Source organism: Cupressus sempervirens, chromosome 11, assembly GCF_028749045.1.
Source record: "Cupressus sempervirens isolate cs-2001-9-10 chromosome 11, ASM2874904v1, whole genome shotgun sequence".
Taxonomy (NCBI): Eukaryota; Viridiplantae; Streptophyta; class Pinopsida; order Cupressales; family Cupressaceae; genus Cupressus; species Cupressus sempervirens.
In genome coordinates, this window is record NC_143128.1 from 726,227,985 (window position 1) to 726,241,115 (window position 13,131).

The following is a 13,131-nucleotide window of genomic DNA, read 5'->3' on the forward strand; positions in this document are numbered from 1 at the left end:
AGGAAATCTTTGAAGAAATATTTCATAAAATTGTGTTTGAGTTGTATCCAAAAAATGTTTTGCATGTGGCTCACGGTTTGTTTTTCCAATTTGTCTTTTGACAACATCTTTTTTTTTTGGTGAAGCCCTTGTGTTTTCATGCCAAAAGTTTTCTATTAATTTTCTTAGTGCTTTAACAATAACTTTATCCGTATTTGGGATTTTACCTTGGAATGACCAAAAAGAAGTATCACTAGAATTCTCAATTTTCTCTCACCTCACTAAGGCTTTGACTAACATTATTCTACTTATCCTTAATGATTTACTTGTTTTGCTTAACATATGATTTTTTTTCATTTTCTTTCCCATTATGGTTGATGTGAGGACCCCTCGAGTTGTATTAACATTTTTACTATGTGCTTTTGAACCAATAGATTTGTATGCATCAAAAAGGTTTCTAACAATGATTCTTTTACTACTATTTTCAAATGCTCTTAACCCCAAAATTATCATTGTCTCTCTAAATTTCAAATTTTTAACCATTTCAACAACAAATTGGCATCTTCCACTTTGATTTAAGTTTTCAAAATAGTTATTCCAAATTTGTTGAATAATTCTCCTACAATTTCTTTCTGACATTTTATCATGCATTGGCTTCAAAATATTTTCATCAATGTTAATTAGAAACTTTTGTTTTCTATGAATTATTCTATTAGATGTTGATGTATGTGCAAGCTCTATATTTTCATTACTTACATCATGTGCATTCATCATTTCAACTTGAGATGTTGCATTAGGGGCATCAAGTGATGTAAGTGTATTTGTCATAATCATTTCAATTGGGGTATGTTGAACATTTCCATTTGTCAAATTAGGTGTGTTCTTGACATCAATATCAATAGGTAGATTTTAATCACTTACACTGGAGGCATTTGATGACTTACCTTCACATAATCTTCTCATAAACTCCCTTATTTTTTCCTTTGATGCCTCTCATTTTTCAATCATTCCTCTCTTGTTCTTTCCCATGATTCTAGATGCAAATTATCCTACAAATAATAACATGAATCAAATAAACAATAAAACACTAATATGATTATTTTATGCTCAATCATAAGATATTAACATAAAATTAGGTGTTGGCACATGAAAAATATCAAATTTAGCATTTCAAAACACAAAAAAACTTAAACTTGCATACCTAGTATACAAATACATGTAAACAACAATAGAATCTGGTCCAAACCACACTGAAATAGCATAATAAATGTTGACATGTTTTATTTATAGTTTTCAATAACTTGATCAGGTTTTGTATAATCCAATCAGGTTGTTGAGTTCTAATTGCATTGGACAAATAACCCAATTGGATTTTGTATAACCTGATCAGATTATTGAGTCCTAATTACATTAGACAAATAACCCAATCGGGTTTTGTATAACCTGATCAGGTTCTGGTTTATTACTCCACAAAGGTAGATAAAGAGAGAGAAAGGAATATGAAAAGGGAGAGTAAATAAGAGAGATGGAGAATGAATGTGTGTGTGTGTGTGTGTGTGTGTGTGTGTGTGTGTGTGTGTGTGTGTGTGTGTGTGTGTGTGTGTGTGTGTGTGTGTGTGTGTGTGTGTGTGTGTGTGTGTGTGTGTGTGTGAGAGAGAGAGAGAGAGAGAGAGGATGGAAAGAGAGGGGGGCATAGGACAAAGAGAGAATGAGAGAGAGGATGGGATGGATAGAATAATAAGAGGAAATGATAGAAAGAGTGAGAGAGTGAAGGGGATGAGAGAGAGAGAGGGGGGTTAGGGGTTAGGACAAAGAGAGAGAGAGGGGATATGAGTGTGTGTGTGTGTGTGTGTGTGTGTGTGTGTGTGTGTGTGTGTGTGAGAGAGAGAGAGAGAGAGAGAGAGTGTGTGTGTGTGTGTGTATGTGTGTGTGTGTGAGAGAGAGAGAGGGTTTAGAGGATAGGAGAAAGAGAGAGGGGATATGAGAGAGAGAGAGATGGAGAGAATGAAAGAGAGGGAGAGAGGGGGATAACAGAAAGAGAGGGAGGATAGGACAAAGAGAGAAAGAATCAAAGGATGGGATGGATAGAAGAATTAGAGGATATGATAGAAAGAGTAAGAGATAGAAGGGGTTGAGAGAGAGAGAGGGAGAGAGAGGGGGGATATGTGTGTGTGTGTTTGTGTGTGTGTGTGTGTGTGTGTGTGTGTGTGTGTGTGAGAGAGAGAGAGAGAGGATGGTATGGATAGAAGAATTAGAGGATATGATAGAAAGAGTGAGAGAGAGAAGGGGAGATGAGAGAGAGAGAGAGAGAAATGGGATGGGATGGATAGAAGAATTAGAGGATGTGATAGAAAGAGTGAGAGAGAGAAGGGGATGAGAGAGAGAAAGAGGGAGGGGGATGGGATGGATAGAAGAATTAGAGGATATGATAGAAAGAGTGAGAGAGAGAAGGGGATGATGGAGAGAGAGGAGGGAGGGAAAGAGATAGAGAGATGCAAAGAGGGAGAGGGAGAGTGAGGTTTGGGGAAAAGATAAAGAGAGAGAGAGAGAGAGAGAGAGAGAGAGAGAGAGAGAGAGAGAGAGAGAGAGAAAGGGTGAGAGAGAGAGAGAGAGTGAGAGTGAGAGAGAGAGAGAGAGAGAGAGAGAGAGAGAGAGAGAGAGAGAGAGGATGGAGAGAGAGATTAGGAGATATGATATAAAGAGTGAGAGAGAGATGGGGATAGGAGAAAGAGAGACAGGGATAGGACAAAGTGTAAAAATGAGAGAGAGCGACTGATGTAGAGAGAGGATGGGATAGAGACAAGGATACATGATAGACACTTTTTTATTAGAATACATAACCTGCTAGATCTCTCTCTCTCTCTCTCTCTCTCTCTCTCTCTCTCTCTCTCTCTCTCTCTCTCTCTCTCTCTCTCTCTCTCTCTCATGAAGTAGTAATACAAAACCCAATTAGGTTTTTGAATGCATTTTTTATTTTCATAACCTTATCAGGTTTTTTGAATTCAAAAACCCAATTGCATTATGGCTTGGTGATAGCCTACGAAAATGACCCAAGGGCTTGGGAGATTATTTTCCCTCCATTTTTTTCCTTTAGATGTTTTTTCATCTTCTAAGATGAATTCTCATTTTTTCCTTCATCAAGTTTTCTAATGCTGAAGTGAGTATCTCTAAAATCACCACCATAATCTTACACATCTTCTTAGCTTTCTAACCATATAAATTTTTCTTCTTTTGGATAATATTAACATTATAAAGTTTAATTAGTTTTATCAATGCCTTGACATTCCTCATAGACATATGTCTACCATTTGTTTAATAAATTTTTATATACTCAACCAAATTCAAAATAAAGTATATATTACTATTCTACACTTGATTCTATACACTTTTTTTTTTTGAAGTTTTCATTTTTTATTAGTTTGATGCAAGTTATGCTTAGCACATGAGAAAGTACCAAAATTTTAGGATGTAGCTAGTTCAATAATTCATAATTAAGAAAAAACTCATCATAAAATTACAAAAAAAATATGCAACTTCTAGATATGACTCTTAACTATCATCCTAACAAAGGGATATGCAAGATACTAAATATAACTTGGTCTTTTGTGTTGCACATGAAAATAGCTATCTTATGTTTTCTTAAAAAATTAGGAACTATTTTTTGTGTGCACAGTGTTTAACCTAGCTAATCTTATCAATTTCATAAAAACTCTAGTAGTTTCGAAAGTATATTCAGAGTACTACAATTTATATGGTTTACACATCTTTTCATTATTATTGGATGACCCTCAAATGTCTCATCTAATTTCAAGTTTACATGATTTCAAAAAAAAGGTGTCCACTTATACGCCCCTTTTTGCACACTATCTTGGTACACTAACCCTTTAAATACAAGTTACTATATGTCGTACCTTTATCAAAAATCCAAGCTTTGACAAATAGTTATCCAATTTTGCATACTAGATTCTAGGTGCTTGTTTTAGACCACATAGAGCTTTCTTTAGTCTACATACCATGTCTTTGTCTTTTGTCAAAGGAAAACCTTTAGGCTGCTCAATATATACCTCTTCTTTAAGTTCTTCATTTAGGAAAGATGATTTAACATCCATTTGATATACATTTTTGTTCATTATTTGAATCCAATGATCATCTTTACATGCTTTATCTGCAATCTTATGTTCAACTTGAGAAAACAAGCATAATTCACATACTTCTTCATTTACCTTATTATTGTTTCTTCTCCCAATGCTTTGTCCAGGAGGATGATTATTTGATATACTTCTACTAGGATTTGTCAACTCAACTCTTTCTTTTCCTCTAGCCTCAAATCTGTACTCTTCAATCTAATTCCCATTCTACAAATCATCGTTACTCTGAATGATAACTTCCATATTTTCATGGTTAGCCTTTAGATCAAAAATAGTTACCAAAGCTATCTCTTCTACTAATTCCTCTTCCTTAACTATTTTAGGCTCATTAACTTTATCATCACAATCATCTCCATCTTCTAGGTGTCAAAATTTCATCTATCTGACTTTGGACTATCTTTTTTGAAATGACTTGCCACTAATCTCCCAAAGCTATTAAGCATATCAATCAAGGACCTAATGCTCTAATACCACTTGTTAGTATATATAGTCCACCACTATAATTAAGAGGGAGGGGGGAATGAATTAGTTATCCAATTAATATCACAAATATCAACTTTAAACAAATGTAACCAATTGAGTGATATAATCAAAAACCACAATAAGATACTCATACACAATAATACTTGATATGTTAACTAGGGAAACCCTTGATTAGAGGGAAAACCCTGGTGGGGATGGTACCCACAAGATGATATACTAATATAAATATTCCTTGTTAGAGGATGGACCCTATTAGGAATATATAACAATATTTAGTACATATCAATCCTTGTTAAGAGACCTTGAATCCCTGTTAGGAGATTCCAATGCTGTTATGAGTTGTGCCAACCCTGTTAAGAGTTGTGGAAGACAATTGGACCCACTGCCCAAACAACTTCAAGGTTAATACCAATGAACAAACTATCCAAATGATCTTTGTGTTATTCCTTGTAGAATAATAGAAATTAATAGTACTTTCTTCCTATGTCTTGTCAACTTGATCTCTGCTCTTTCTGATCTTGTAACCAAATCACAAAACTTGTAGCCAACAATCCCTTGAATCACTTACTTGCATTTTGTAAATACTCTACCCTTTTTGCACTTTGCAACTCACACTTCATTCAATGATCATAACACTCATGCTCACATTAAAAACAAGGAAAACATCTTTCCTTTATACCATATCTTCAAAATAATTCCTTGAGTCGGCCTTGAGGCTTTCCCAATTAATTATAAAAAGATAATTAATTAATTACAATTACAATAGCATTGTCATCTCACAATCTATACAAAATTTCACACATATGATACTAGGGCTTATGCACTTACTGACATCACCAATCAACTATGCTTTGTTACTAGTTGACCTTGCATCTCTTCATTACACGTAAGATATTGAGAAAACATTAGGAACTACTTTCCTAATACTTTGTTTATGTACTACTCTTTGTAAATCAAGTACAACTTTCATACATCTTTGAGTTACATGTTTTTCATTGAACCACATCATTAGAACACTGTACTAAACATGTCCATGATCATGCATCACCAAAAATGAAACACCTTGTCTATACAACTATAATCTTCCTCTATTACTCTGCTAGTCTTCAAAGACTTACTGCTATAATATTGACATTAATGACAAATGTAGTGATGAATGCAACATGTTAATACTCTCTAATGCTTAGGATACTACCCCAAAGTAGTATTGTCAACATTCATACTAACATCTTCTAGGTGTCAAAATTTCCTCCATCAGACTTAGGACTATCCTTTTAGAAATGAATCACCACTAATCTCCCAAAGTTGTTAAGCTTTCTCTTCAAGGACTTGATGCTCTAATACTAATTGTTAGAATATATAGTCTAGGTGGGGGGGTACATCAGTTATCCAATCAATATCACACTTATCAAACTCATTAAACTTTAACCATAAGAGCAATATAATCAAAAACTACAACAAGATACTCATGCACAATAACACCATATATGTTAACTATGAAAATCGTTGATGAGAGGGAAAACCCCAATGGGGATGGTACCCACAAGATGATGTACTAATATAAATATTCCTTGTTAGAGGATGGACCTTGATAGGAGCCTATAACAACATTCAGTACATATCAATCCCTATTATGAGACTTTGAATCCATGTTAGGAATTGTGTCAACCCTATTAGGAGTTATGGAAGATGGCTAAACCCACTACCCAAAAAACTTCAAGAGAAAGATCAATGAACCCACTATCCAAATGATCTTTGTATTAATACTTATAGAAGAAAAGAAGTGAATAGTATTGCTCCTTCATCTTTTTGTCTTGTCAACCATACTTTTTCTCCTAATCTTGTAATTAGGTCACAAATCTTGCATCCATTAATCCCTTGGATCACTTGCTCGCATTCGCCAAACACTCTGCTCCATTCGGCACTTTGCACTCAATACAATGATTACAACAAATCTTACAAATAAGGACAACATCTTTCCTTTATATCGTATCTTTAAAATAATTCCTTGAGTCATCCTTGAGGCTTTCCCAATTAATTATAATAAGATAATTAATTCATTCATAATCTCAATAGTACTCTTAGCTCACTGTCTATGCAACTTCTCACACTTGCAACATTAGGGTGTGTGCATTCGTTGTCATCATCATCAGATTGTCTTACATCACTGGTTGATCATGCTTCTCCAGATTATATCTATGTTAGAAGATATAATGAAAACATCAAAATTTGCTTCTCAAGTACTATGTCTCTATATTGCTCTCTATAAATCGAGCATATCTTTTGTATGTCTTTGACTCAGGAACTACGCATTGAACCTTCACATTAGGACACTATATCAAACATGTCCATGAATATGCATCACCAAAAAATTAAGATCTATGTCTTCTACTCTACCAGTCTTCACAAACTTACTACTATGTTGACATCAATGAAAAACATAATCATGAATCCAACATGTCAATACTCTCCAATTCTTAGGATAATCTTCCAAAGGAATATCATTAGCATTCATGCTAACATGAATTAACTTTTTTATCCTCATAAATTAGGAGCATAAGGTTGTCATGAAGTGAGGGGTTGGTGATACTAGGGTCTCTAACTCAATTGATGCTATTGTTGAGAGAGGAGTAAACATAAAAAGGAACAAATATTTTTGCAATGTCTAAAATTATTTAGAGAGACAAAATGGTATGAATAAACCCTAGAAAATATCCCATCCAGAATGACATAGGAAACAATAGTCCTAAGAACCAACCTCTAGAAATTCTTTAAGTAATAGAGCTAAATGTATGTGACAGCTCTTTTCTTGACAAGTTTCTCCGTCTCCTTGGGCATCTTTGGAAAGATGTCGACAACATAGTCAAAGATCTTCATGTCCCTACAAAACTTCTTTCCCACACTTAGGATGCTGGTAATCTTGGAAATATACTCCTTTGTGATTGAAAACTCCTTGTAATTCACGATCAGGGAACCTTCATTCCAATTTTGCAAAAATAATTGGGTAACTTGGGAATTACCTCCATGAAGTTTATCTAAAAAGGTTGAAATGCCCCCATTACCCAGCACTTCCCTTACATGTGCTCTCTATTAGAAATAGTAGTCCACTAGTATAACTAAGGAAGGGGGGCTGGGGCAGGTGGGGGGGTTGGGGGGGGGGGGGTGGTGTAGGGGGTTGAATCAGTTATACAGTAATCTAAAAATTAAACCTCCTAAAAAATTCTTAATCATTTAACCAAAGAAATGCGCATACACAATTACACCAGATATGTTGACTAGGGAAACCCTTGATCAGAGGGAAAACCCTAGTGGGAATGATGCCCACAAAATATTGAACTAATCAAAATATTCCTTATTAAAGGATGGACCCTATGAGGAGTCTATTACAACACGTAGTACAAAGAGTCCCTATTAGGAGAATTTGAATCTCTAAATTAGGAGATTCCAACCCTATTAGGAGTTGTGGAAGGCAACTAAACTCACTATACAAATAGTCCCTATTAGGAGACTTTGAATCTCTATTAGGAGATTCCAACCATATTAGGAGTTGTGGAAGGCAGTTGAACTCACTGTCCAAATAGCTTTAGAATCAGATCAACGAACCCACTATCCAATTGATCTCAGTACTCTTCCTTTCAAAATAATAGATGTGGAACAATATCTCTTCCTCTATCTAGTATGTCTGACTTCTTTACCCTAAGATCTTGTAATCATATCTAGAACTCTATATCCATCAACAATAACCCTTAAGGTCACTTACACGCATTAGCAGATTACTCTACTCCTCTACTTCGTAATTCAGAAGTCTCTTCTTCTTCTTGATTTCAAAGGTGGTGTCTAGAACTTAGAAAATATCTTTCCTTTATACTGCACTCAATATTAATTCCTTGAGTTGGCTCCATACTTTACCATATGTTAATTAAATTAAATACATAATTAATGATTGCTATCAACTCATAGTTATACCCAAACTTTCACATGTGTGACTTCTATACCTGTGCACTTGCTGATGTCATCAGTAGTTAGTTTGCTACCTCTAATTAACTACACAACCCTTAATTCCAAATACAATCTTCTTTATTGGTCATACAATAGAAAATATTTTTCCACTACACTATTTTCCTGTAGTTCTCTATAAATTATCAATATCTTCTGTATGCTATCAATTCAATTTTTGCACACGTGCCCTCATGTCAAATGCATGCTATAGAATATGTTGGTAACTACACATAGGTAGATACACAATGTGATCTCTGTAATACATAAGTCTCAGTCAATTGCTCTAACAATTTTATACGATCTTATTGTTATGTTGTCATCAATGACAAACAATGTTTTGCAATGCTCCCCCATAGCATCAGCATCAACATTCATCCTAACACTCTCTTCCTCCATTTTGCACAGTTTGTTGGCTCCCTTCACCTCCTCTAAGCTCCCATTCTCTTCCAATTTTTCCTCGTAGAGCTAAGAGACAACTCTCTCAGAATGAAGAGAATAGTGAAAATGGAAACCAAAAAGATCGAGAAAGTATGTGATTTAACTGTAGAGTAATTACAAGTAACATTTCTAGTCCTCACACTCCTCATAATAAAAAAACAAATCCTCCTTAGCATCCATCACTATCTTTAATAATGACACCTTCTTTACTTAGCATCACATTAAGATTAATCCTTGAATGTCAATATCGGGCAAATTTTCATGCCACCTCAAATTTTGACACATCACAGCCACGTTGATCATTATATTTGTGTTCCCATTGGCTTCTCGATATGTGTGACTAATAAAAAAATCATCAAAGGTATTAAGGAGGCTGATATTTTCCTTAATAATGTTATATATATGATCTAAGAGGGAGTAGAGAGGCCTTTAAGACACTTAACAATGTTGAGTGAATACCCCTCTAGCCAGAGTTTGGAAACACCCCTCTCTTTGGCCAACTATGTAACTTGGATAACAGCCATGGCTTCAAGGACATGGTTAGTCTGAACACTTATGTAATAATGTGTTATCTCTATAACAATAACTAATTTTTTGTTGAAATGTTTTTCCTTGTGTTAGATATAATATATATTGATGATTACTAATAACTATTTGGTCCATTTAAGTTTCACATATGTTAGATTTCATATAGTTTACACTATTTTGTTAATAAAAAAGATATTTTTACATTCAACAAACTAGATATTTTTAGATTAAGTTTTGGTAAAAAAATTTAAAAGTCATTTTTTAGTCACATTTCACTTGGCATGCTATTTTAACAAGTTGCATAATGAGTAAGTTTTTAAACCTTAGATGTAGGTAGGGGAAGAGACCCAACAACCCTTAGGGGGTCCAATGACCATGATAGAGTAGATTTCATAGATACTCCCCAGTAGTCAATGACACATGTACTAATTGTAATACCCCAAAATTAACTCATTGCCATTATACCAATTCTGGTCTATCTGATCAAAGCTAGAGTCTTATCTCATTAGGCAAATTCTTGTCCTAACGTTTGCTACTTCACTTAATTATCAAATGCAAAAAACTCTAATCTACATTCATCATTATTATTATTTAATTCTATTGTATGTACTCATATTAGTCACAATTGAAACCTATTTGATTTAAATTTAATTTAATCTAAAGTATTTATACTTTATTAAATTAAATTATCACCTAAGACTAATGTACTAAGGGATTAAATTTATTTAATTTAATAATTTTGTTTATTTTAATTAATTGAATATGATTATTCAATTAAATGGAAAATGCATTTATGAGATCATATCTCACTTATTAAATTAAATAATATCTTCAAAATCTTCTCTTCAATTCTAAATGGAAACTTTGAGTGAACTACTTCTCAAAATCAGAATCAATCCAATTAACTTACTCTCTCACTCATGGCAAGTTTAGTTAACTGCTCATCACACTCAAATCAAGAATAGTTCACTTCACCTGCACAAGGAAGTTTCCATCTTAACTGAATCTTTGCTTCAATCCTGACTATCAATCCAGGTTGATCTCATCTATTGATGGATTCTAGGAATTTTATTTAAGAGGCTCATAATTCCTCATTATAGAGGCTGAATTGAATTGATATCAAATTGCAGTTGAAATTCATACTCGCTTAGCTCACATATTTGCACACGTTTACATTCCTAGCTTAATCTCATTTAGTTCAAATATGCATATGTTTAATCTAGTTTATTTTACATGTTTTTAGATTAAGCATATATCTCATTTTAGATTACATTACATTCTCACATAGATTAGTTGCATATCAAATCCTTCATTCTTAGAGGGTCTGGTTGCCTAAGACTCATCTCTAAGGATATAAAAATAGGCAAAATCCCTTTAGATGGGTGGCAACGGGTTGCACTGTCGAGTGTTCTGGGTGAATAATTCAATGTTCATTCTAGGATGACTTCGCAGGTAATGACCACGTTGAAGTGTGTGTGTTAAACAGAGGCCACATATTCATGCATACATTTCTGGCACCCACCATGGGGCTGTGGAAATCAATTTCTCTGGCCTCATCTACATTTTTTAAATTTTATTATAGTGTTCTGTCTGTACTATTATGTACCAGTACTTGAATCTTCGCACGAGACATTCCATTTTTGCGCAAGGATTTTAAGTTCTCGAGCAAAGTTTTATACAATATTGCGTGAAAAACTGCCCAACTATGCAAGTCTTTGCGTGGTACATTATTTTCTTGCACGACTTGGAGAAAGATTTCGCATGACCTTGCACAAGATTTTACATAGAGATCTGCAATAGCAAGTTCAATTTTAACATTTTTTAGCATAATCTTCGTTCAACTTCTCTAACGTGTTTTTCTTGGAATCTATGTTCTTATGTTTCTCTAATTTTTTGTACCTTAACTATTGTCTGCATGATGTTTTGATAAAGATTCCTTATAAAAATCACTCAAATTGAAACTGACCCTTGTTTGCAAGATGATTGTCGAAGATACGTTTGACGAAGATCATTTTTAAAACCCACAAAACAATGTGTCTTCTTTATTGCTTTCAAAATATAGATTAATTAGGGCTTGTGAACTTCTTAGGGTGCAAGATGGAAGAATAGGGGATTATGTTCTTCACCACTTGGAGGTCATGACCAAGGGTGAATCAAAAACCTAGAAGCTTGTGAAAGATGGCATTCTGAGGGAGGCAAGCAGCTTAGTGGTTCTTTAGTGCTTGTTCTTTTCTATGATGAGATGATGGTTTCCTTTTTAAGGGAATCAAAGTCTTTAGGAACAATGAGGCTGGATTGATTAAGCTAAGTGGGTTATTAATCTATTCTGCATTTTTGGGCGAGGAAATAAGGTTGAGGATTATGCTCTTTCCCCTTGAGGGAAATCAAAAACTTGAACCCTTAAATCCAAACCACAGTTCTGTGTCAATCCTTTAGAGGGCCTGTCGAAGTGATCCAACCTCTAGGAATGACCCAAGTGAGCACACTCCTTTATCTAGAGATTCTAACTCACTATAATCAAGATGCTTTGTAGAGTGAAAGACTCCAAAGTTGGATTAATTTATTTCCCTTGATTCTTGATATCGCATATCAAGGGGAAGCTCTATCTATTGCACTGGCCAGCGCCGGCCCCAGTCTTTCTAAGAAAGTGTGTGCACTTTCAGATGCTAGTGTGGGTTGTTGGTCTCAACTCCGCTTGCGAAGCCACCAAGAATTAATATGAATGGAAGCCAAGTAAAAACCTTTAGTTAGAAGCCACCCAATTCACCTCCTAAAGGAGGCATAATCTTTGTGCAAGGAGGGGGAAGAATCTCTCCTATAGAACTCACCATAGGCATGCTACTAGATGTTTGAAGGTGATATACATGCTTGTCTCCTACCACAAGGGTGCTCATTCATCATATACTATTGAGTCTTTTGAATATACCAAAAATATGGGCACCCTTTAGGGGGTGACAGGCTGTGTGAGGTACATGCATGCGCATAAGATGTGGGACAAAGGTTTTGCCTTCTCTACCATTTTCTATTTCTAGGGATAAAACATGTTTGTTATCAAGTCTTCAACATGTCCAAACTTCCTCAAACAAACTAAGAGTCAAGACTCCCTTGTCCCTCTGAGTTGCTTTGCCCTCAATTGGATTATATTTGACTACTGATTGTTTCCCACTACTTGGTTCAAACACTTTGCCTAATTACAACTAAAACACTTGTTTAAAAAAAATTTAGAGTTAACCTTGCTATCTATTCAACAAATCAGTCCAACTAGCCTGTCAATCTATCCAAATAGTAAAGAAATCTCTTCAAAATCCAACATTGTTGTCAATCTAGTCTTGATTTTCATGTACAAATTTGCATTTTCTCGCACGAGAATTCATCTTTTTGAGCAAGTTCATTCAGCTCTTTGTGTGAGATCTTGCATATACCTGCATGAGATCTTGCCAACTGTATTCATTTTCCTCTCACTTCTTCACGTGAGCCAAATAGACTCTTTGCACGAATTTAAATTGCTACTCTGAGTCTTTGCACGACCCGATAAACTTTCTCGTGCAGCTAAAAG